At 44.0% G+C, this 27,227-nt stretch overlaps 1 protein-coding gene across 1 annotated transcript in view; it reads left to right on the forward strand.

Moving 5' to 3' along the window:
• The window catches only part of LOC121293201 (ADP-ribosylation factor-like protein 8B-A), a 103,948-nt gene that overhangs the window by 58,851 nt on the left and 17,870 nt on the right, over positions 1-27,227 (forward strand). The window lies entirely within an intron of this gene.

A 27,227-nucleotide genomic window follows, 5' to 3' on the forward strand; every position in this document is an offset into this window, starting at 1 on the left:
GGAGAATATTAATGAATCTCACTGGCTGCTGCCAGGGAGCTCTCAAGGCCACATGTGTGCAGTTGATGGCACCCTGCACTTGTGGGAAACCTGAGATTGTTGCAAATCCCACAGCCCTGGCAGCCTGGCTTGCGTCATCCACGTAGAACTGGATGTAATGGTGAGCTTTATCGAAAAGGGCATCTGTACTTTCCCTTATGTATTTGTGTGTTGCTGATTGTGAAATCCTGCAAAAGTCCTCAGTGGAGCCCTGGAAGGACCTGCTGGCAAAAATGTTCAGTACAGCGGTCACCTTCAAAGCAACAGGCATCGGATGTCCTCCAAGTTCTTGCAGCATAAGTTCCTCACGGGGAGAGTGGCAAATGTAAGCTACCACATCCCTAGATGTGTGAAGGTGCCTGCAAGCACTGTCTTTTGCTGATCTCTATATATGGGCTGCATCTTTTATATACCTTTGGTTGCGCCACATGTCTTAGTGGATTTTGCCCCTCCTCAGGAGCATCTGAGAATTCCTGGGGCTCCGCTGCCTCTTGCTGCTTAGGCCAGTGCTCCTCCCCGGGCCTGTGCCAATTGGTGATGCACCCTTCTTCTCCTCATTCGAATCACAACTATCAACAAGGCAGCTTTGCCTGCAGACTGCATTCCCTACTCCTCCTTGTGACTGTGAATGGATAGAATTGAGACATGATTGCAAAATTCCCTTGAATGCTCTCCCTCCATCTCCAAGCCAGGAATCCAGCATCAAGGCCTTGGCCTGCGCTCGGTCTAGACATGGCATTCTCAGGTAACTCCTTGCAGGTGAATAACATCTTGGAGGTCCAGAGGTGGTAAGCACCTCCCTCCAACATGACTGCGCATTCGGAACAAGGGCCTTGATTAGGGTGAATACATTCATCTGCTATAACTGTCTGTCAGCTCACCTCCAGCAGCCTAGACATTAACTATCAGGCAATTAAGGCATTTAGTCCTGCTGATAGTATTGGGAAGCAGAGGGCACAGTTACCTTCACAGGAGGCATCTGGATTCTGTACAACTGAAAAGTCATGGTATTGGACAGTCCCATGGGGAGACTCACGGAGAGTAAGGGTGCATGTGGCGTTGAGAAGGGGAGGGGTCAGATTGGCAAAGGGCATGGAGACATCAACCTTGAAGGGATCGGGGGGAGAACAGGAATATCAACATGGACAATCATGGGGTCAGGGTAATGGTGGGTGGCTGGATATTAACAGGAGGGGAGGGATGGGAATTAGGTGGCGGTGACTAACCTTGTATTTATGCCATGACAGTAAGCATGGTGTCTTGTAAGTCATGACCAGTACAATGGGAACGTTGAGGCTTGTAGTGTGCATGTAGCTTCTGTCTAGCAGCTGTGGCTCTTGATTGTTTGATCCTTCCCTTTTCACATGTCTGTGTCAGGAACAGAAGGTTATTTATACCAACTTCACCGCAGCCCCAAGACTAATGGATTCTCACCTGAATGTGCACCATTAGTAAAGGAGCAAAACTTGTTCATTGGGCATTTGACCTTCGAAATCAGTACTCGGCTGAGCCTGGTTCTCCATGGCTTAAGCAGATAATTAATAGGGTGCCCCTTCAATAAGCCCAAAAAAGTAGCGCTAGACTCCTCCCATACACCTTGAGACCACTCCCATATTATCTTCTTCTTAAGTTTCTTTTTCCAACAGCATCATTGATCATTGAAGGCAAATATGGTGCTCTTTACATAAATGAGCACAACCAGCTTCCAACCTCCAACTGTCAACCTGCCCAAGACCAGTAGGCCATGCAGTGCTCTCCAACATGGCCCGGACAGTGCCAGGACAGTCTTGCTCCCGACAGCATTGCCTCATCCCCAGGACAGTATTAATGATGCTCCCTGAACAGAATTTCAACCTTCCCTGGTCAGCCTTTTAAATTTTGCCCCAGTCTTTCACTTTCTCTTGCACCCCGCCTCCCCCCCAGCCCTCCCTCTGTCTCAGCCCTGCCCACTGGCCCTTGCTCCCTCCTAGTCCTGCCTCCATCTCACCCTTTACCTCTGGTTGTGCCTCCTGTGCCCAGCCTAGATGCAGCTGGTGCTACAGGCACCCAGTATACTTCAGTGATGGTGTGAAAGGAAGGTGAAAGCAGTGTCTGCTGTCTCCAAGCCATGGATGAAGTGAAGCTCACCAGGTGCATGCCACTTACATACAGTCGTAAAGCAAAATGTTCTAATTAGCCACTGGCGAGGCACTTAATTTGGTGGGGGAGCGTGATTCCGTGTGTTGACCTTTTTAATGAGCATTCATGAGAAGGTAACGAATACAAAAACTCGACCCGTTTTGAAAGTTGGGAGAACAAAATTCCAAATTATTTTTCTGCTGGCGGGAAACTGATTTTTTCATTCACATCATATTAAGTGCCCCTGCCCGCCATGATTTCTACTGCTGGCAGAAAGTTTTGCACATAGATTAATTCATTAAATAAATAAACAAAGTTATATAGGGATGGCAGTGTAGTTGGTGTGCTGCAACTGCAACATGTGGGAGTTTGTGGAAAACATTGTAAGGCATTGCAATTCCAGGCACTTCAGCTCAGAGCTGCAGCACATCAGGCAGGGAGAGTGTTATCTGGACACTTTGATACGGGAGGCAGTCAGTCCCATGCCAGTTTTGAGAAATAAAGCTGCCTAGTTTAGGCTTCCACGGGCTACTTTTCTTCATTTTCACGAGCTCAGGATACCACTGTTCCTTAGTTCCTTGGTATTTTCCCTCAAATTTGGATTCTAAATCCAATTCCTAATTTACAGTATAAACTAATATCAGGTTCAAATCAAATTTCTTGCAATCATACAAAATTAGACAGGCATAAGAAACAGTTTATGTAAGTTAGTAACCAAACAAATGAATTTCTGCATGGCTAACTGTGGTAATGCACACCACATCTTTGGAGACACTAATGTGGCTGATGCAGCTTTATATGACTCATGAATGATTGAATCGCATTGAATGGGAAGCTGCAGAATGCAAAAAAGAAATATAATAACCACAGCTGGCATGAATGAAGTCAGTCACAACTGGGATAAATTCACTGTTCAGTGGTATTGGTTGTACAAACAAGTACACAAGAGTATCACAATTTAAGCAGATGTATCATAGTTCTTCCAAGAGGAACTTGTCCCATGTGTGAGTGCCTTCACTAGCTTCCTGGTTGTAATGTGCATTTACATGGTGTAATATCTACAGTATCAGCTTCAGAGGGGTGTTGAAAATTATAAAGAGTTTTGGTCGAGCAAATGAGGAGAAAATGTTTTCAGTGGCAGAAGGGTCGATCACCAGAAGTCGCAGGTTTAAGATAATTAGAAAAACAATGAGGGATGGCATGAAGAAATACAAATTACACTGGAAAGGTGGTGGAAGCAGAACAATTCCTTTCAAAAGGTTATTTGAAAAATATTCAAAAAGAAGATAAGCTTGCAGAGCTAAAGTGAAAGAGTATGAGCATAGCACTAATTGGATAGATCTTTCAAAGAGCTAGAACAGGGTTTTGTTGAGCAAATGGCCTCCTTCTGAGCTGTATCAATCCATGAGACCCCTTGTTACCTTTGGTGTATCCAACCCATTTTGTCAGCACTTTTGTAGCATGCTATCACTGTCTGTCAGGGAGGTTCAATGACTGACTTACTGGTCATTCTAATGATTTGAAAACTCCCATGACATGGGCATCTATTGGAACATCTTACTTACATGCTCACTGATTTTTTTCCCTCCCCCCTCACCCCTCCTCAGAAAGTATTTAGTTGTATGCCCTCATTTTTCACATGCTGCATTCTCGAACTGATTTGACAACATTGGGCAAATGTGTCATATAACCATTTCCCATCATTCCACAATATTGGCACACTGTGTACCAACATATTACATGCCAATGTCAGCATTTGTTTATTGAAAGGAATGGGTTAATAAGTTATTTTTGCCTTCTTGCCTCCGTCCCTGACTCTTCAGCTCACTGCTTCCCTTCCTGAACCTCTCGTTCCCTCCCTCCCTCTTGCCGCCCCTCTCCTGAGCCTTCACTCAGAGCCTAACTAAGCTCATGCAAAACAGAACTGTTTTGTGAATTAAAAAGCTTTTGAAGCTGGTTGGAAGGGAAATGATCTGCAGCCAAGGATGAGAAATTTCCGCCATTTGATGCATTTCCGACATTGGTGTCTTGGAAACCCACCATTTTAAATATCTGTTCCGACCTTCAGGGCCTCCAGAGCTTTAAAAAATTGTAATTCTGCTGTCAGTTGGTGAGAGCAGGAACTGGCTGCAGAGTTGTGTTTGGAGGAGCTCTGAGCGCGGGAGAAAAAAGGCTGCCCCTCTAATTACAGATACAGTTTCTCCCATGCTCGCTGCTCCAGCTCCTCCTATCATAAGTTCCCTTCCACCTGCTCTTGCTGCTCCCCCAGAAACAGAATCTATGATTGAAGGAGCAACAAGAGCGAGTGGGAGGGAGCCTCTGATGGAGGAGCTGGAGCAGATATTCTGACTGGTCCTGTTGCCACCATGCAGGAGACATTTAGCCGTACCATCACCAATCATTTGACATCCTCAGAGAGGTCAAGGACAAGGAGCAGAAAATGGAAGAACAGAGGAGTGAGTCTACTCCAGTAATGAGGCTGGAGCAGCCCAGGGGGAGCCGTGACTCAGCCTTGTGCCAGGCTGGACTCTGCTACTGTCCAGATCTGTAGCTCAATCTACTCCTGGAGGGCACTAATTTGGCCCCCTTCACTTCTAGTGATGTTGCGTTAAGCCACTGTTGAGTTATCTATTTCCGTGTGTGGATGTTGAGCGAAGTGAGTGCTGTGTCAGAGTATGGGGCAATCACAGCTCAGGTGCAGTTTCGGCCGTGCAGACTTTGCTGGCCGAGGGGTTGGGGGTGGGTGCCATTTTTGAGAGAGGGAGAGAGAGAGGGTGTTTGTTCCCAGTTCTGCTCCATACCTACTCTCAAAATCCCCAAACTGGCTGTCTTCCTACATTGGACTGGACACAGAACTCAGCTGGAGATGTGCTGTGGTGCTCACATTGCAGTTAACAGAGGAGACTCCTTCCCACCTTTCCCCCGCCCCTCTTCCTCCCCCACTCTCGGGTATCACTGATACTTCAGTAGGGCTTATATTCAGTTCCTTTTTAACGAGGTGGTTGGAAAGTCAGCATCCTGGCCAGAACAGGTGACTGTTCGATTTAGAGTCCAAAAATGTGCCAAACTGCATTCATCTCACGGTACTTTTGCAATTCCACCCCTTTGAAGTGGCCTAGAAGTATTCGCATTTCACCATTGTTGATGAAAAGCACTACAGTTTTCCAATCTCTCATGCGCAGTGACTCTGCCGCTTTGTGCTGGAAAGTGTACGTGATTCTTTGCTGTACAAATATTCAGACCTTTTGATCTTTGGCTGCTCTAGCACTCAAATACTGTGACACACTATTTGAGTGTTAGAGTGTGAAGAATTATTTTACGTAATATATTTTTATTTAGTTAATATCCAAGCCACTGAGCTTTCTTATAATGGATTGCATGTAATTGCAAAATATATTTGGGCTAGATTGAAAAAAAACTACTAATGTGTAGTAACCTGCACATAGCCCCTCGACCTCCACTCACCAGTTTCTTCCCACCCTCTCTTGCTGCTGCTCCAATCATGGATTCTGTCTCTGGAGGAGCAGCAAGTGAGGGATGGAGGGAACCTATGATTGGAGGAGCTGGAGCAACGAGCATGGGAGAGACAGAATCTGTGATCGAAGGAGCAACTCCTCACACACACTTGCTGCTCTTTCAATCAAAAACCTAGGGTGGGGGGTGACCTTTCTTGAAATTTTTGCCCAATCTTTGACTATTTGGGGCTATTCGTTATGTCTCAAGGGTGATATTGCCTGCGTGCGCCCCCCCCCCATGCATTTTGAACCCTGATAGAGACTGTTCTCTGCAGCCTTGGCTGGGATTTCCAAAGCTTTTGTTGCCTATCTGATGCCAGGGTTAAAGACATCGCCTCGCAGCAGAGTGGGAGGGGAAGTCCAGTTGTCATAGTTCATGTAGAAACCAACAACATCAGTGGTATAAGGTTCTGATGAGGGAGTTTCAGAAGCTAGGGTCAAAATTACAAAGTAGAACCTCAAATGTAGTAATTTCAAGATTACCACCTGAGCAACTCACCTATTGGCATTGGGTCAAACAGATCAGAGTAGAATGTATGTTCAAAGAATAGTATAAGATAACAGGGGCTTGATTCATGCAGAACTGATGCCAGTATTGGGAAAAGATGGAGCTGATCTGTTGGCACAAAAGCTTCTTAAATCGGCTGGGACAGATATCCTGGCAAATGGATAACTAGGGCTTAACAAAAAGCAGAGTTTTTTTTTTTCTTATTTGTTCATGGGATGTGGGCTTCACTGGCTGGGCCAGCATTTATTGCCCACCCCTAGTTGCTCTTGAGAAGGTGGTGGTGAGCTGCCTTCTTGAACCGCTGCAGTCCATTTGGTGTAGGTACACCCACAGTGCTGTTAGGAAGAGAGTTCCAGGGTTTTGACCCAGGGACAGTGAAGGAATTGTGATATATTTCCAAGTCAGGATAGTGACTGACTTGGATGGGAAATTCCTGAAGATGGTGTTCCCATCTACCTGCTGCCTTTGTCCTTCTAGATGGTAGTGGTTGTGGGTTTGGAAGGTGCTGTCCAAGGAGCCTTGGTGAATTCCTGCAGTGCATTTTGTAGATGATACACACTGTTGCTGCTATGTGTTGGTGATGGAGGGAGTGAATGTTAGTGCATGTGGTGACAAGCAAGTAGGCTGCTTTGTCCCGGACAGTGTCATGCTTCTTGAGCGTTGTTCGAGCTGCACTCATCCAGGCAAGTGGGGAGTATTCCATCACACTCCTAACTTGTGCCTTGTAGATGATGGACAGGCTTCGGGGAGTCAGGAGATGAATTACTCGCCACAAGATTCCTCTGACCACTAGGCATCCCTGCAGCTTATAGGTACCAAAGTCTCTCTCTTGCTGGAAGCAAGTCACAAGTCAGCAAAGCCACAGCCAAAAAGGAAACAGGGCAACTCCTTCAGCTAACCTGCAGAACCAAGTGTCTCCAAACTAACTGCTAAATTGCCAAAGTCAGCTATACTGGAATCACTCAACTTCACAGCTGTAAAGTTTTGCCATCTACTCCTCATGGACAAGCCAAAGACTGATCTGTATTTTTTTTAACATTTATTTTTGGACTCAACTTCTCATTTCTGATCTGTGTGCATGTGTGTTGTGTTATTATTTTTTCTCATGGTTTTAGTAACTAATAAACTTACTCTTTCTTTGACTCAAGAAAGCCTGGTTAAATTGGAGCCTTCTAAAACATAACTACATTTGGGCTGGGAATAGGTACCCATAAGGAAAGGGATCCTTTTTAAATTAAACTTTGTTACGACCAGCCAATAAAGAAGGGGGGCCAGTTCATCCCTCCTCACCCGGGAGCATAACAGTTTGGGATATTTCTTCCGGGATCATCATATATTGGGGAATCTCGCCCGGGGACTGGTCGTAACAACCACACATGCAAGCTCCCCTCCAAGCCACAAAACATACTGACTTGGAACTATATCGCCATTCCTTCACTGTCACTGGATCAAAATCCTGGAACTCCCTTCCTAACAGCACTGTGGGTGTACCTACACCACATGGACTGCAGCGGTTCAAGATGGCAGTTCACCACCACCTTATCAAGGCAGTTAGAGGTGGGCAACAAAAATACTGGCCTTGCTAGTGACACTCACATCCAATGAACAAATAAAAACAAAAGGAGCCTCTATTCAACATCTCATCCGGATCACCGATAGTATTGCACTAGAGTGTCAGCTTAGATTTTGTGCTCAAGATTCTAGGTTGGGACTTAAACTCAAAGAACTTCTGACTCAGAAGTGGAGGGCTACCAATGAGCCACAACTAATATGAATTATCATTTAACAAAACTTTTGTTCTCTGCCATCCTTCCAGTCCAATTTGTAATCATGTTAGTATGCTTAGTGCTGTCTGCATGACTGAAAAATTGGAAAGCACTGCATGAAAGCATCTACTTGGGACCTTCCTCAACTGCTGAGGCCAGAGACTAGAACTTCACACATCTGCATTCAGAGGGAGGATGCTATCTGAGAACTGATTCTTCATTAGAGGATGAGGAGGGCATACTGAAAGTTTAGCAACGACAATCGAGAAGTTCCCTAACTGGTTGTGCACAGTGCTATACGCCTGCTTGATAGAACTGCTTGACTCATGGCATGCATGGTAACCACAGTTATCTACAGTAAGGCCCTATTGATTTCTGTCTTGAGTTCTGTCACAGTTTACTCTTGAACGTTCTGTCAGGTGTTATTGAGGCTGTGGGTTCTATATAAATTCACGTTCTTTCCTAGGTTCCAATGTACAGGAGTGTCCTTTGGAATGAATGAACACACTGAGTAATCAGATTATTCAAGTATTCACTTATTTCAGTGCTGATTGTTGCCTAGTCTCTGAAGATCATTGGATATGTTTTTTGTCCTTTCCTGCCCTGTAGCCTTGACATTTCTCCTTAACTTAATATATTATTTCTCATTTGAGTCCTCCCAACCTTCTTAGTTTACATACAAACATACAAACTAGGAGAAGTAGACCATTCGACCCATCAGGCCTGCTCCACCATGCAAAAAGATCATGGCTGATCTGCTTGTATTTCAAATTTCACATTCCCATCTACCCCGATAACCTTTGATTCCCTTGCCTAACAAGAACCTATCTACCTCTGTCTTAAAGATATTCAATGACCCCGCCTCCACCACCTTCCGAGGCAGAGAATTCCAAAGTCGCACAACCCGCTGGGAAAAAATTTCTCTTCATCTCTGTCCTAAAAGGGCACCCTCTAATTTTAAAATAGTGGCCCCCAGTTCTGGACCCACCCACAAGAGGAAACATCATTTCCATGTCCACCTTGTCAATACTGTTCAGGATTTTATATATCTTAATCAAGTCCCCCTCACTCTTCTAAACTCCAGTGGAAACAAGCCCAGTCTGTCTAACCTTTCTTCATAAAACAACCCACTCATTCCAGGTATCAATCTTGTAAGCCTTCTCTGAACTGCCTCTAATGCATTTACATCCTTTGTTAAATAAGGAAACCAAAATTGCACACAGTATTTGAGATGTGGTCTCACCAATGCCTTGAATAACTGAAGCATAACATCCTTACTTTTATGTTCAATCGCTCTTGTAATAAAGGATAACATTCCATTAGCCTTCTTAATTACTTGCTGTATCTGCATCTTAACCTTTTGCGAATCATGGATGAGAGCACCTAGATCCCTTTGCACCTCGGAATTCTATCATTGTTCCCCATTTAAGTGGAGGAGGCTTTGGTGTAGTGGCATTGCTGCTGGACTAGTAATCCAGAGACCCAGGGTAATGCTCTGGGGACCAGGGTACGAATCTCACCACAGCAGATGGTGGAATTTGAATTCAATAAAAATCTGGAATTAAGAGTCTTATGACATGTTCCCTTTGGGGAAGGAAATCTGCCGTCCTTACCAGACCCACAGCAATGTAGTTGAATGCCCTCTGAAATGGCCTAGCAAACCACTCAGTTGTAACAAACCGCTACAAAATAGGAATGAAACTGGACGGACCACCCGGCATCGACCTAGGCACCAGAAACGACAACGGCAATCACAGCCCTGTCGACCCTGCAAAGTCCTCCTTACTAACATCTGGAGGCTAGTGCCAAAATTGGGAGAGTGGTTTCACAGGCTAGTCAAGGAACAGCCTGACATAGTCATCCTCACGGAATGATATCTTACAGATTACACATACCACTGTGCGGAATGATAGTATAGAGTTGGGAGCAAGTTGCCCTGGGAGTCCTCAACACTGACTCCCATGAAGTCAAGGCAAGGAAACCTCCTGCTGGCTACCACTTACAGTCCCCCCATGAATCTGTGCTCCTCCACATTGAACACCACTTGAAGGAAGCACTGAGGGTAGCAAGGACGCAGAATGCACTCTGGATGGGGGACTTCAATTTCCATCACTAAGAGTGGCTGGGTAGCACCAATATTGAATGAACTGGCTGAGGCCTAAAGAACATAGCAGCTAGACAGGGTCTGCAGCAGGTGGTGAGGGAACAACGTACCTGACCTCATCCTCACCAACATGCCTACCACAGATGCATCTGTCCATGCAAGTATCGGCAGGAGTGACAACCAAACCTTCCTTCCTGAAACCAAGTCCCGCCTTCACACTGAGGATACCCTCCATTGTGTTGTGTGCCACTACCGCTGTGCTAAATGGGATAGATTTCGAACAGATCTAGCAACTCAAGACTGGGCATCCATAAGGCACTGTGGGCCATCAGCAGCAACAGAATTGTACTCGAACACAATATGTAACCTCATGGCCTGGCATACCCCCACTCTATCATTACCATCAGGCCTGGTTCAATGAAGAGCACAGAAGGACATGGCAGGAGCAGCACCAGGCATACCTAAAAATGAGGTGTCAACCTGGTGAAGCTATAACACAGGGCTACTTGCATGACAAACAGCATAAGCAGCAAGTGATAGACAGAGCTAAACAATCCCACAACCAATGGATCAGATCGAAGCTCTGCAGTCCTGCCACATCCTGTTGTGGATGATAGTGGACAATTAACTCACTGGAGGAGGAAGCTCCACAAATATCCCCATCCTCAATGATGGAGGAGCCCAGCACATCAGTGCAAAAGATAAGGCTGAAACATTTGCTACAATCTTCAGCCAGAAGTGCTGAATGGATGCTACCTCTGGAGGTCCCAGCATCACAGATGCCAGTCTTCAGCCAATTCAATTCAACTCCACATGATATCAAGAAACGGCTGAAGGCACTGGATACTGCAAAGGCTATGGGCCCCGACAATATTCCGGCAAAAGTACTGAAGACTTGTGCTCCAGAACTTGCTGCGCCCCTAGTCAAGCTGTTCCAGTACAGCTACAACATTGGCATCTACCCGGCTATGTGGAAAATTGCCTAGGTACAAAAAGCAGGACAAATCCAACCCAGACAATTAAAGCCCCATCAGTCTACTCTCGATCATCAGTAAAGTAACGGAAGGGGTCATCAACAGTGCTATCCAGCAGCACTGGCTTAGCAATAACCTGCTCATTGACGCCCAGTTTGGGTTCCACCAGGGCCACTCAGCTCCTGACATCATTACAGCCTTGGTTCAAACACATACAAAAGAGCTCAACTACCGAGGTGAGGTGAGAGTGACTGCCCTTGACATCAAGACAGCATCTGACTGAGTGTGGCATCAAGGAGCCCTAGCAAAACTGGAGTCAATGAGAATCAGGGGGAAAACTCTCCACTGGTTGGGGTCATACCTAGCACAAAGGAAGATGGTTGTGGTTGTTGTTGGTCAGTCACCTCAGCTCCAGGACATCACTGCAGGAGTTCCTCAGGGTGGTGTCCTCAGACCAACCATCTTCAGCTGCTTCATCGATGACCTTCCTTCCATCATCAGGTCAGAGTGGCGATGTTTGCACAACGTTCAGCACCATTTGAGACTCCTCAAACGCTGAAGCAATCCATGTCCAAATGCAGCAAGACCTGGACAATATCCATGCTTGGGCTGACAAGTGGCAAGTTAACATTCGTGTAACATAAGTGTCAGGTAATGACCATCTCCAAAAAGAGAGAATCTAATCATCGCCCCTTGGTATTCAACAGCATTACCATCACTGAATCCCCCACTATCAATATCTTGGATATTACCATTGACCAGAAACTGAACTGGACTAGCCATATAAATCAAGCAGTTCTATCAAGCAGGCGTATAGCACTGTGCACAACCAGTTAGGGAACTTCTCGATTGTCGTTGCTAAACTTTCAGTATGCCCTCCTCATCCTCTAATGAAGAATCAGTTCTCAGATAGCATCCTCCCTCTGTATGCAGACATGTGAAGTTCTAGTCTCTGGCCTCAGCAGTTGAGGAAGGTCCCAAGTAGATGCTTTCATGCAGTGCTTTCCAATTTTTCAGTCATGCAGACAGTACTAAGCATACTAACATGATTACAAATTGGACTGGAAGGATGGCAGAGAACAAAAGTTTTGTTAAATGATAATTCATATTAGTTGTGGCTCATTGGTAGCCCTCCACTTCTGAGTCAGAAGTTCTTTGAGTTTAAGTCCCAACCTAGAATCTTGAGCACAAAATCTAAGCTGACACTCTAGTGCAATACTATCGGTGATCCGGATGAGATGTTGAATAGAGGCTCCTTTTGTTTTTATTTGTTCATTGGATGTGAGTGTCACTAGCAAGGCCAGTATTTTTGTTGCCCACCTCTAACTGCCTTGATGGCAGTGGTGAACTGCCATCTTGAACCGCTGCAGTCCATGTGGTGTAGGTACACCCACAGTGCTGTTAGGAAGGGAGTTCCAGGATTTTGATCCAGTGACAGTGAAGGAATGGCGATATAGTTCCAAGTCAGTATGTTTTGTGGCTTGGAGGGGAGCTTGCATGTGTGGTTGTTACGACCAGTCCCCGGGCGAGATTCCCCAATATATGATGATCCCGGAAGAAATATCCCAAACTGTTATGCTCCCGGGTGAGGAGGGATGAACTGGCCCCCCTTCTTTATTGGCTGGTCGTAACAAAGTTTAATTTAAAAAGGATCCCTTTCCTTATGGGTACCTATTCCCAGCCCAAATGTAGTTATGTTTTAGAAGGCTCCAATTTAACCAGGCTTTCTTGAGTCAAAGAAAGAGTAAGTTTATTAGTTACTAAAACCATGAGAAAAAATAATAACACAACACACATGCACACAGATCAGAAATGAGAAGTTGAGTCCAAAAATAAATGTTAAAAAAAATACAGATCAGTCTTTGGCTTGTCCATGAGGAGTAGATGGCAAAACTTTACAGCTGTGAAGTTGAGTGATTCCAGTATAGCTGACTTTGGCAATTTAGCAGTTAGTTTGGAGACACTTGGTTCTGCAGGTTAGCTGAAGGAGTTGCCCTGTTTCCTTTTTGGCTGTGGCTTTGCTGACTTGTGACTTGCTTCCAGCAAGAGAGAGACTTTGGTACCTACAAGCTGCAGGGATGCCTAGTTGATGGTCTCAGCTGTGACCTTCACAGCACACACTGGAACTGCACACCAGAATTAGCACGCACAGGCCAGATTTGGAGCTGGATTTTTAATCCATTTTCTTGCATATTCCTGGAAGGGAAAAAACAAACATGTGTTTCTTTAAACTTGGACCATTTCCACATTCTGTGATATAACTCAACAGGAGATAGTTCTTGCTGAGATGGTGATCAGTCTCCATTGTCTCCCCAACCACAGGAGATTAGAGTTCAGCCTTTTGCATTGCATCACTCCCTTTCAAGTGTCTCTGTCTAAAGTAGGCTTTGATGCCTTTTAGGTGCAATATTCAGTTCTCTCTGGACAGGCAGGGCTGTAGGGGCTGATAGAGCTGTGAAAACAGATGGGAGCAAGTTGGGCTGGGTTAAAAAGCAGGGGGAGAGAGGCTGCCAACTGAGGCCTGGAGGGGGTTGGTGAGCGTGGTGGTGGTGAGAGAGGCTGCTGCCTGGGGAGGGAGTTGGGAGAGAGAGAGGTGGGGTGGGGAGTAGCTGCTTGCCTCTCCATCTGCAGAAGCAGTAAGCAGGCCTCAGTACTACTGAGAATTGACAGGAAGATTCCTCATCTCTTTACATCTCCATTTAGGACAGTGAGGGAAACTTGTGGCCTCAGTCTGTCAGCTTAGACTGGAGTTGGGCACCATTCAGGTAATACTAGGGAAAGGTTTTGTGGGTCACAGCTGCCAGGGGTCTGTTGAGTTTGGAAACTGAATAAGGACATTATTATGATATGTAAAGCAGCCAAACAATTTCTGAAGAAATTTCTCAAGCGATTCTATGGATGTTTGTATTGTTTTCTTCTTGTGTCTATGTAATGAACAACTTGCATTTTTATAAGGAGGAATTTTATGGCCCCTCCCACCAGCGGGATTTTCTGGTTCTGACAACGTCAATGGATTTTTGAATGGCTTGCCGCATTTTCCAGCCTTGTTTCCCCCCTACCCCCTACAATAGGTCTGTAAAATTCCATCCAGAGTGTTTTTTATGACCATAGGACATCCAAAAGCGCTTTATAGTCAATGAAATACTTTGGAAGTGTAGTCACTGTTGTAATGAAGGAAATGTAATGAGGTAAATGATCAATTACTTTAGAGGAATTTAGGACTAGGGAGCATAATATAAAGATTGGAACTAGATCTTCAGGCGTGAAATTAGAAAACAATTCTACACAAAATGGGTGGTAGAAGATTGGAATTCTCTGCCGCAAACTGCAATTTATGCTTGATCAATATCAATGCTAGATCAATTGTTCAATTTAACACTTGGGATGCAGTGAAAAGGATAGTGACTGCCAGGTTAAAATCTTCCAACTTGTATGTGTTGAAAACGCACTAGCTATTACCTACCAGTCTGTGGAAAGTGTGTTTAGGATGATGGCTTTTTGTGCGTAGAAATGTGTGACAGTTATTTTGAAAAAGACTTTTGTTGCTAATTTATGCCTGTTGTCCTGTGCTAATTTAAAATGCTGTGATGTCTAGGAAGCCTGTATTTTGGTGACAAGCTCATTTTGTATGAATTAATAAAAGAACAGAATATTGGAACTTCCTGAGTACTGTAGATTTGGACTCTCTTATCATGCATTAAATATACTTAGCAAAGTAACTGTTGTATTAAGTGTATTTCTGTTTAGTGTGGTGGTTTACTTCCTTCCAGATTATGTATGCAGAACCACCAGCATTCTTATTGGTAAGCAGATTTTACATAAATGACCCAAGCTAGTCTTGCATTGGAACTTAAACTTTATGAGCATAAAGCTTCACTCTTCTGGTTACAGTGGTTGTTTGTGATCAGGAATACCAGTGTCAATGAACTATTAGTTAAAAAGAAAATACAATTCAGTCTCATACCGCTCATTTAATATGATGTTACTCCTGCTTCAAATGCGACTCACCAAAATGCCATGCTAGATTCAGGTTTAATTGCTTGTCTTCATTTTGTAATAACCTGGTGTTGATATCCACATTTTTAAAAGATTGAATTCTTAAGGGAAGGAGGTTAAAACTTAAGGTACTTCATTTATGCGGTGGTCCTATCCAGGCAAAGATGTAAATCATCGGGGCCCTACTCTCCAGAACTCTGTCCCTTGAATCCTTCCACTATATATTTCATCATGATTTTGATCACCTCTAGTAACTTTCTAACTGCTGCTTAGCATTTGTTTCTCTTCATTTGTAAAGATATGCGTGATGCTCCTTGCATTAAAGGTGATGTGGAATTCACTGAGGATACGGTACACTTGACCAAGGCCAACACGTCCCTGCCGACTCCAGCAGCTCCGATGTCATTTCACTCTCTAACAGTGTTGATTGGAAGAAGGCTGGACTTCCGCAGGTCACTGGGAGAAAGTCCTGCCTTGGTCAGCTGCTGCCCAATCAGATTGCCTGGCAGCTCTGCAGTCATTGCAGGAGCAGCACTGCAGTGGCCGGAAGAGAATTGAGCAACCTAATGTAGCTTGGACCCACAGTCTGGGATTATCTGTGCCCGCCAGTGTTGAGCATGTTTGGTGGTGTGAGAAGACAATATGGTGCGATCGGTTTCATGACAGTGTGAAGCCAATTTGCGATTGTCCGCTCAGCCCACCAATGGCAAGCCATGTTTCCTGCCGTCGGACGTCAGGAACCTCATTGTAATACATCAGCATATCATTATAAGGCCAACGTTCCCCTCACCTCCCCACTGGATCGTCCGCCCACATTGGTGGGAAAACACGCCGACATGCTTGACAACAGCACATAATCAACTGGGGGAGCGGCTGCACTTCACTCAGGACTTCGAGGTTTGTTTGCCTACCTTGCTTCAGTCAGCACTCGCAGTCATCAGCGCCAGGCTTCACAGACAGCATCACACTACTTTTAAAGGGGCTCATGGCAGGCCTTTACCTATCAGATCAGCCATATGTGGGTGGCTTTTCAATGGTTGCAGGGCTAGGGCTGCTTGGGGAAGTGGGTGAATTGGCCTCAGGCAAGGGAAGAGGCTGCAGGTCAAGAGCTGTACTGGGGAAGGAGGGTAACCCAGGGTGTGTGTGGGGGCACATGTTGATCTGTGCAAGTGGCCTCAAGATAGTGAGGGCTGAGGAGGCAGTCTCCTGAGGAGATGAGGCCAGATGGAGATGTGAGGGTGTGGGTGTGAGAGTGTGTGGTGATGTCCCTTGAGCTGGCAGTGAGTGAGATGCTAGTGAATGTGTGATGGGCTTGAGTGTGAGAGTTTAGAGTGATGAGATGGTTGCCTTACCCTGGCTGCACAGATGAGATCATTCATCCTCTATCTGCATTGGATGGCCACCCTCTTCTGTGCAGCATTGGCATTGACCATCGCTGCCACCACCTGTCATGCTGGATTGGTGATGCTGCTGCCTGTCCTGCGGCCACAGTTGGGGTAGAGGACATCATGGCGAGCCTCCGTGGCATCCAAATGGCATTCCAGTGACGCATCATTAAACCTGGGGCTGCAGTCTTTTTGCCTATCATTGACATCTTCCCTGTAGTAGTTGTGGGATGGAAGCACTGAGGTGTGTGTGCGTAGCGGGACTTTTAATATGGTGCCGGTGTTATGAAGCGGCAAGATGATGGTGTGGCGAGCGATTGAGAGTGTGTTTCCTAGGAATGTATAAGTAATGCAATGGGTTTGGGATATGATGTGATAACTTGTTTTACCTGCCCGTTAGCATACAGTGCAAATCTGGGACGATTCCGCTCACAGACTCTGACTTGGAGGCAAAACTGCTTACATTGAACCAGGCTGACACTCACAAACTCCACAGTATGTTTTAGCTTTCATAAATGGGTAATCCTTCATGTTGGGAAGCATTGCTAAAAAAGGAGACTTTTTTTGTCAAAGCTTTTCATCTTGCTGTCATCAGGACAATTTGCAAGAACACCAAATGTAAAGGATCCAACAAAATAGGGCCCAAACCATTTGCTCGCCCTGCAAGTTTGATGCCAAAATAGGGCACTTCATAGGCATCCTGCGAGATATTGATTACCTTGAGCAGATCATTTCGAGCTGTGTTTCATTCAAACCGGCCTAAAGCCGTCACTTTCAGCCTTGAAAAGTGCCCAGTTTACCTCAGGTTACCCTGGAAGGGTAAGGTATCTCAAACATTTGAGCAACAAGTGAAGCTAGCTGTTTCATGCTGCTACTATGCAGTAGCAACATGAAAGGTACTTGCCACTAACAGGATGCTGCTGTCAAGCCAAAAAAACATTCTGCCTATCAGACAAATGAGTAATATAGTATATGAATTTCAGTGCCAATGTGACGCTAGGTATGTAGGCCATTCGTCCCAAAGATTGGTGGATCTTATGTCCCTTCAGCTGCTCACAACGGGCAGGGTACAGACTGTACCCAACCAGCCTGTGCTTGAAAACCTCAAAACAGTGTCCAACATTAGATATGGTTCCGCGATTGGACAACATTTGCTAAATAATCCTCAGTTTGCTAAGAATTACTGACCAATTTAAGATTGTTGGGCTTGCAGTGTGATGCATTTGCGTGTTCTGGAAGCTACATATATTAAAACACAGGGCCCTGTTCTTTTCAGTCAGAATGAACATATTCGAGCCTGCTCCGCCATTCATCATGATCATGGCTGATCACCCAACTCAACAGTCTACTCCCGCTTTCTCCCCATATCCTTTGATTCCTTTCACCCCAACAGCTATATCTAACTCCTCCTTGAAAATAAACAATATTTTGGCCTCAACTACTTTCTGTGGTAGCGAATTCCGCAGGCTCACCACTCTCTGGGTGAAGAAATTTCTCCTCATCTCAGTCCTAAATGGTCTACCCCATATCCTCAGACTGTGACCCCTGGTTCTGGACTCCCCCACCATCAGGAACATCCTTCCTGCATCTACCCTGTCTAGTCCTGTTAGAATTTTATAGGTTTCTAGAGATCCCTTCATTCTTCTGAATTCCAACGAATATAATCCTAACCGACTCAATTTCTCCTCACATGTCAGTCCCGCCATCCCAGGAAACAGTCTGGTAAATCTTCGCTGCACTCCCTCGATAGCAAGAACATCCTTCCTCAGATAAGGTGACCAAAACTGCACACAATATTCCAGGTGTGGACTCACCAAGGCCCTGTATAATTGCAGCATGACATCCCTGCTCCTGTATTCGAGTCCTTTCGCTATGAAGGCCAACATACCATTTGACTTCTTTACCACCTGCATGCTTATCTTCAGTGACTGGTGTATGAGGGCACCCAGGTCTTGTGGCACATTCCCCTCTCTCAATTTATGGCCATTCAGATAATAATCTGCCTTCCTGTTTTTGCTACCAAAGTCACATTTATCCACATTATACTGCATCTGCCATGCATTTGCCCACTCACTCAGCTTGTCCAAATCACACTGAAGCAGTTCTGCAGCCTCCTCACAGCTCACCTCCCACCCAGCTTTGTGCCATCTACAAATTTGGAGTTATTACATTTAGCTCCCTCATCTAAATCATTAATATATATTGTGAATAGCTGGGGTCCCAGCACCAATCCCTGCGGTACCCCACTAGTCACTGTCTGCCATTCGGAAAAAGACCCGTTTATTCCTACTCTTTGTTTCCTGTCTGCCAACCAGTTTTCTATCCATCTCAATACACTACCCCCAATCCCATGCGCTTTAATTTTACACGCTAGTCTCTTATGTGAGATTTTGGCAAAAGCCTCCTGAAAGTCCAAATAACCCACATCCACTGGCTCCCCCTCATCAACTCTACTAGTTACATCCTCAAAAAATTCCAGTAGATTTGTCAAGCATGATTTCCCTTTTGTAAATCCTGCTGACTCTGTCCGATTCTGTTACTGTTTTCCAAGTGCTCAGCTATTAAATCTTTTATAATGGACTGTAGAATTTTCCCCACTACCGACGTCAGGCTGACTGGTCTATAATTCCCTGTTTTCTCTCTACCTCCCTTTTTAAATAGTGAGGTTACATTAGCTACCCTCCAATCTGTAGGAACTGTTCCAGAGTCTATAGAAACTCTGAAGATGACCACCAAAGCATCCACTATTTCAAGGGCCACTTCCTTAAGTACTTTGGGATGTAGATTATCAGGCCCTGGGAATTTATCGGCCTTTAATCCCATCAATTTCCCCAACACCATTTCCCTACTAATACTGATTTCTTTCAGTTCCTCCCTCTCACTAAACCCTGTGTTCCCCAACATTTCTGGTCTGTTATTTGTGTCCTTCTTTGTGAAGATAGAACCAACGTATGTACTTAGTTGGTCAGCCATTTCTTTGTTTCCCATTATAAATTCCCCTGTTTCTGACTGTAAGGGACCTATATTTGTCTTCACTAATCTTTTTCTCTTCACATACCTACAGCCAGTTTTTATATTCCCCACAAGCTTACTCTCGTACTCTATTTTCCCCTTCTTAATCAATCCCTTGGTCCTCCTTTGCTGATTTCTAATGTGTATGCCTCTTCCTTGGATCTAATACTATCTCTAATTTCCCTTATAAGCCATGTTTTGGCCACCTTTCCTATTTTACTTTTGTGCCAGACAGGAATAAATAATTGTTGCAGTTCACCCATGCACTCTTTGAATGTTTGCCATTCCCTACCCACCGTCATCCCTTCAAGTAACGTTTCCCAATCCATCATAGCCAACTTGCACCTCATACTATTGTAGTTTCCTTTATTAAGATTCAGGACCCTAGTCTCAGAATCAAATATGTTACTCTCCATTTTGATGAAGAATTCTATCATATTATGGTCAATCATTCCCAAGGGGCCTTCCACAACTAGATTGCCAATTATTCCTTTCTCATTACACAATACCCAGTCTTGGATGGCCTGTTCTCTAGTTAGTTCCTCATCATATTGGTCCAGAAAACCATCCCATATACACTCCAAGAATTCCTCCTCTATGGTATTGTTAGTAATTTGATTTGCCCAATCTATATGCATATTAAAGTCACCCATAATTACAAATGTTCCTTGCATGCATCACTAATTTCCTGTTTAATGCCATTCCCAAAATCACGACTACAATTTGGGGGTTTATTTACAACCCCCATTAACGTTTTTTGACTCTTAGTGTTTCTCAGCTCTGCCCATACAGAGTTCACATCATCGGAGCTAATATCTTTCCCCACTATTGCATTAATTTCCTCCTTAACCAGCAATGCAACTCCACTGCCTTTTCCTTTTTGTCTGTCCTTCCTAAATAGTGAATTCCCCTGGATGTTCAGTTCCCATCTCTGGTCATCCTGCAGCCATGTCTTCATAATCCCAACTATATAATACCTGTTTACATCTATTTGCATGGTTAATTCATCCAATTTTTTGTGAATGCTCCACACGTTAAGGCACAAAGCCTTTAGGCTTGTCTTTTTAACATTACTCGTCCCGTTCCCACTATTTTTCACTGAGGCCTTGTTTGATTCTTGCCCTTGATTTCTCTGCCTATCACTTCTTATTCCCCTTTCTGTCTTTTGTTCTTGTCCTTGATTCCACCCCGCCTGCTGACTCCTTGCATGGGTTCCCATCCCCCTGCCATTTTCACTTAAATCCTCCCCAACCACTCTAGCAAACATTCATCCACACCATCACACACATTACACCTGTTTCAGTGACACAAAATAAGTGACAGCCATTTGCTGATTCATTCTTCAGGGCAGTGCCTTGACCAATCAGAGTCAATCTGCCTGGTTTAAATTTCAAGCAATGCTTGACAGTTAATTATTAGTCACCATCAACTGGTGCGCTTGGCTTAAATAGCCAAGTGGTTATGGCACTGGGTTTGTAACCCCAAGATCAAGAGTTCAAATCTCACAATGGCAAACTATGAAACAATGTAACTTCATCTGAAACAGATGGAAACAGGTTTACTCAAAAGAGTATCAAGAGTTCAAGGGCTTGGCCTAAGTAGCCAAGTGGTTATGGTACTGGGTTTGTAACCCCAAGATCAAACGTTCAAATCTCACAATGGCAAACTATGAAACAATGTAACTTCATCTGAAACAGATGGAAACAGGTTTACTCAAAAGAGTATCAAGAGTTCAAATCTCACAATGGCAAACTATGAAACAATGTAACTTCATCTGAAACAGATGGAAACAGGTTTACTCAAAAGAGTATCAAGAGTTCAAATCTCACAATGGCAAACTATGGAACAATGTGACTTCATCTGAAACAGATGGAAACAGGTTTGTACTCGAAAGAGTATCAACTGGTGCCTCCTCCTTGTCAAAACCCCTACCAATCAGAATGAACTTACATACCAATCAGCACACTCTTCTCGTACAGTATAAATTGTTGTTCCCTTTACTTCTCATATTCTTGGGTATTGTCCTAATGACTATCTAAAGCCTGGTCTTACTTTAATTTAGCAATTAACTAAAAGTTGCAGTTAGGCTTAGAAGAAGGTGAGTTTCAGTCCAGCCTTAAAACAGGGCTCATACAGGCCCTGTTTGCAGCTGCAACTAATTAATTAGATAACTGGCTTAATCAAGTTTTCAGAGGCTCAGTTCAGAGAGTATAAAAGTAGGCTATCTTATAGTGCTGACTTTAAACAGCACTGGAATGCTTTTTTGGCTGCAGTTGAGTGCTTCAATTGGAGTTCTGTGCGAAGGGAGGAGGTGCTTCTTTCTTTTTCTACCTTTCCTTATAAAGAAGAGCGGCAGCCTTGGTAAATAAGAACTGGCGAGTAAATTAGAGAAGTGTAATATTTTTAAACAAGTTGCTAAACTTGGATTTAACTGAGAAGCGCCAGGAATAAGGGAAATTTAGGGCCAAAATGATAAAGTAATATAAATAATCCCAAGTATAAAAAGGCTAACATAAGGGAAGTAGAGTTAAGACATGGCGAGGCAGCTAAGTCAAGTGGAATGCATGTCCTGTATTAAGTGCAAAGTCATGGATGCTACTGGTGTCCTAACTGACCACAGGAAGTGTTGCCAGCTGCAGAAACTTGAGCTCTGAGTTTCAGAGCTTGAGTGGCAGCTGGAGTCACTGTGGCACGCCTGTGAGACTGAGAGCTATGTGGATAGCACATTCAAAGAGGTGGCCACATCACAGCTTAAGGGCCTGGAGACAAAGGGGGAATGGATGACCCCCAGGTAGTCCAAGGGAAATAGGCAGGTAGTGCAGGAGTCCCCTGGGGTTCATTTTTTCCATTTTTGGAAGCTGGTGAAGGCGCTGGTTCCTCAGAGGAACGCAGTCATAACAAGTTTGTGGCACCACAAGTGGCTCAGCTGTACAGGAGGGGAGAAAGAAGAAAGGAAGAGCTATAGTGACAGTGGATTCATTAGTTAGGGGAACAGACAGGCATTTCTGTGGCTGTAGATGTGACTTCAGGATGGTATATTGTCTCCCTGGTGCCAGGGTCATGGATGTCACAGAGTAAATGCAGGACATTCTTCTGGGGGAGGGTGAACAGCCAGAGGTCATGGTCTACATTGATACCAATGACTTGGGTAGGAAGGGGGATGTGGTCCTGCAATCAGAATTTAGGGAGCTTGATAGAAAATTAGCAAGCAGGACCTCAAATGTAGTCATCTCCGGATTACTCCCAGTGCCGCATGCCACTAAGTACAGAAATAGGAGGATAAAGCAGATGAATGTGTAGCTCGAAAGATGGTGCAGGAGGAAGGACTTTAGATTTCTGGGACACTGGGACTGGCTCTGGGGGAGATGGCACCTGTTCAAGCCGGACAGGTTGCACCTGAACAGAGTTGGGACTGAGTTCCTTGTGGGTCGCTTTGCTAGTGTTGTTGGGAGGGCTTTAAACTAACTCAACAGGGGTGTGGGAACGAAGAGAAAAATATTAGAGAGGAATACCAGGGTGCACAAAATACTGGAAGGGACAGATAGCACTAGTATAAAGAATAGTAAGTTAATCAGCAAAGTCAGGGCAAGGGAGAAAGTAACAAAATCTAAATCAGGGTTACTGTGCATGTATGTGAATGGACAGAGTATAGTAAATAAGATTGGGGAGTTATAGGTACAGGTTGCCATGTGGAAATAAGGTGTTGTGGCGATAACAGATACCTGGCAGAAGAAAGGGCAGAACTGAATGCTAAATATCCCCGGGTACAAGGTATTCAGAAGAGATAAGAAAGGAACGAAAGGAGGAGGGGTGTCAGTATTGGTTAAGGAGAGCATTGCAGTGCTGGAGAAAGAGGATGTCCCAGAGGGTTCAAGGACAGAATCAATTTGGCTAGGGCTAAAGAACAAATAGGGTGCAACTACATTGCTCGGTGTAGTCTATAGACCACCAAATTGTGAGAAGGGTGTAGAAGAACAAATCTGCAGGGAAATTACAGAAATGCAAGTGTTATAGAGTAGATTGGGGGACATTAATTACCTAAATGTAGACTGGTACAGTGGTAGTGTAAAGATTGGAGAGGGGCAAAAGTTCCTAGATTGTGTTCAGGAGAATTTTGTGTGTGTCCAATCCAATAGAAAAGACAAACTGTTGCACCTGGTTCTTGTAAATGAGATGGGCCAAGTAGATCAAGTGTCAGTGGGGGAACATTTAGGAGACAGTGACCATTGTATTATATGTTTTAGGATGATGATAGAAAAGGACAATGGGCAATCCAAAGAAGGAATAATTAACTGGGCAAGAGCCAACTTTGATGGGGCAAGAATGGAGCTGGGCAACATAGACTGGAACGAAAAATTGGCAGGCAAAACTGTAGCGGAACAAAAGAGAATTGGTTCAGGCACATATTTAATACCTGTGCGTCGAGGTATATTCTATCAAAAGGGAAAGTTAGGCTAAACAAACCCGGAGCCCCCTGGTTGAAAAAGGAGATTGAGATTAAAATAAAGAAGAAAAAGTGTGCTTATGACAGGTGTCAGGTTGAAAATACAATTGAGAAGCAAAAGGAATACAGAATGTTCAGAGTGGATGTAAAAAAGCATATTAGAGAAGCAAAGAGGGATTATGAGAAAAGACTGGCAGCCAACATAAAGGGGAATCCCAAAGTCTTCTGTAGACATATAAATAGTAAAAGGAGGAGTAGGGCCGATTAGGAATCTAAAAGGGAATTTACACATGGACGAATGGGCCATGGCTGAGGTATTAAATGAACACTTTGCATCCGTCTTTACCAAGGAGGTAGGTGCTACCCAGATCATTGGTGACAGACAAGGAAACCCTGTCACTAGAAAGGTTCAAAACTGACGAGGAGGATGTGTTGAATAGACCGTCAGTACTTAAAGTTGACAAGGCACCGGGACTGAATGAGATGGATCCAAGGATTTTGAAGGAAGTGAGGGTAGAAACTGCAGGGGCACTGGCCATAATCTTTCAGTCTTTCCTAGGCTCTGCGATGGTGTCAGAGGACTGGAGTATTGCAAACATTACACCCTTGTTCAAAAAAGGCTGTAAGGATAAGCCCAGAAATTACAGAGCAGTCAGTTTAACTTCATTGGTGGGTGAGATTCTAGAAACAATTATTCGGGATAGAATTAATAGTCATGTGGAAAAATATGTGTTGATAAGGAAGAGCCAGCATGGGTTTCTAAACTGGAAATTGTGTTTAAATAACTTGCTGGAAGCTTTTGCAGAGCTAATAGAAAAGATTGAGGGTAATGCTGTTGATGTGGTGTACATGGACTTTGAAAAAGTACTTGACAGAGTGCCACACAACAGACTTGTGAGAAAAGTCATTGCTCATGGAATAAAAGGGACAATAGCAACGTGGATACAAAATTGGCTGAAGGAAGGCTTAAGGAAGCAGAGAGTAATGGTCAGTGGATATTTTTTGGGCTGGAGGAAGGTTTGTGGTGGAGTTCCCCATAGTCGGCATTGAGACCCTTGCTTTTCATAATATATATTAATGATCTAGATCTTGGTGTGCAGGAGACAATTTCAAAGTTTGCATATGATACAAAGCCTGGGAGTGTTGTGAGCTGCGAGGAGGATGGTGTGGAACTTCAAGAGGACATGGAGGGTGCGGGGGTTGGGGGTGGGGGGTGTGGGATGTGTAATCATATTTTGTGTTAGCTTGGATGTCTCAATAAATTGTCTGACTTTGCAAGCTAATCAGCCTTTTTGGAGCCATGAATTATTTTCTCCATCTGTGAAGGATTTTATTCTGTCCTTCATTCTTTTTCTATAAACACAGTCAGCACTCACAGTGCTCTCTAGTATGTGTTGTGTCACCCTTTTCAGCTTGTATTTGGGATTCTTTATGAAAGTCTATCTGGATTACTTAAAATTTGGATGCAAGGTCAATGGAAAGCTGTTAGATAATTCTACGGACTACCAGTGATACATTATTGATGCAGATCCAGCAGATTGAGAATAAACTTAGAATTTCAAAGTGAAACATTTCTCAGTCACCACTTGAATTCAGTATAAATTAGTTCTTCTCATATTGGTAGCATCGGTATGTTCCATTCCTTGATGCATTTTCTTGTACCTTTTGTGCCATTGCTGTGTTAGAAGCAAGTAAGAAAGATTTGTATCCCATCATTTAAACTTGGTCCTTGACAAATGGTTCAAAGTGAGAGGTAATTATTATTCAATTATTTCTGCGAACAGTGACAATAGCAAGTAGAAATGAAAGAACCTCAGAAAATTGGTTACTTGTCATTGCACAACGCTTGAATAGAATCTGTTTAAAGTTGTTTACAGCTTTTGTTTCTGTTAAAGTGTAAGTTATGGGCCAATTATTATAAACCAATTATTCTCCCAACTGACCGTATCTATCCTGCTAGTCGCAATCTCAACAGATGCTCAGTTCGGCAGGTATGAGCTAAAGGTCTGTGAACAATTATTGTGGGATTAGACCACCACCTGCATATTAAGCCATTCCTGCAATTATATACTTTAGCCAACATTGGAGCTTTTATTTTTGTATTTGCCTGGGGGCAGAAAAAGGCTTCCTGCCCCAAACCGTGCAGAATGTTCTTTAAACCTGCAAATCTGGGTAAAGCACCTCTTGTCGAACTCTGACTACATTTGTCACATACAAATGGGCAGAAACTGCTAGTCCCAGTTATGCTCAGTGTTGACTCACATAGCTCTTGGTCATTAAAGGGACTGCTGGAGGCCATTCAGGAAAAGGTAAGTATTTGCCTTTTTTTTGGAAGAAAAGCTAATTTGCGAGACAAGGAGGAGTATTCACCTACTGGCTTCTTCGTGCAGAAGCCAGTCGACTATGCACCAGCTGGAATGGGTGACCCCATGGAGTGCTGCTAGGTACCAGTAATATTCAAATGAGACCCAAATCTGAAAACAGTGTCTTTTGGTGGGCGTAATGAGTGCAACACTGACCTGGTATCAATTTTGGGGTGAAGTCACAGATGTGACTTGTATATCGGTTCCTGTTTGTAACCAGTATTCCAATGCCAAAGGCAAATACAAAAATAAAAGCTCCAATGTTGGCTAAAGTATATAATTGCAGGAGTGGCTAATATGCAGGTGGTGGTCTAATCCCACAATAATTGTTCACAGACCTTTAGCTCATACCTGCTGTACTGAGCATCTGTTATTACAACTAAATAATTCAAGGTGACTTTATTATGGACTAAGTTGCAGGGATGCTCTTACTGGAGGATTGCAGAATGCTGACATACATCTCATCCTGATCAATAGCTTCAAATAGTATCAAGGAGACTATACAGTTATACTTTGCTAATATTCCACAAGATCGTTGCAACATGAGCTCTATGTTTGTATGTTTGTCTGATTGAATTGCATTGTCTATAATATTCATGTATCTCTTTACTCTGAATTTTGAGAGATAAATATTCAGTACTGCAAAATTTCAATACCAATGTGACTTCATTTCCAAATTCTGGCACAGAATATTGAAGTTGGAATGCTGTGTCCCGTGTATTTGTGGGATATAGACTCACAATGGTCCACATTGACTCTAATGCACTGGGAAAATTCTAACCGCTATCCTACAAAGGGGGGAAGTTCAGATTCAGCTAATTGTAGTGGTCATGGCCAGATACAGAATTGTTGGAAGTTGTATATTAAGAGCCAAACTGAATGGTTTTGGTGAAAATCAATGTTAAGCCTGGCTCACAACTTGGTATTTCCAACATACATATGGAATCTAATGCAATGCAATGCATACAGAGGATTTTGTGGGGCACTACAGCTGAGAAATAGC

The sequence above is a fragment of the Carcharodon carcharias genome, chromosome 21 (genome assembly GCF_017639515.1).
Source record: "Carcharodon carcharias isolate sCarCar2 chromosome 21, sCarCar2.pri, whole genome shotgun sequence".
Classification (NCBI taxonomy): domain Eukaryota; kingdom Metazoa; phylum Chordata; class Chondrichthyes; order Lamniformes; family Lamnidae; genus Carcharodon; species Carcharodon carcharias.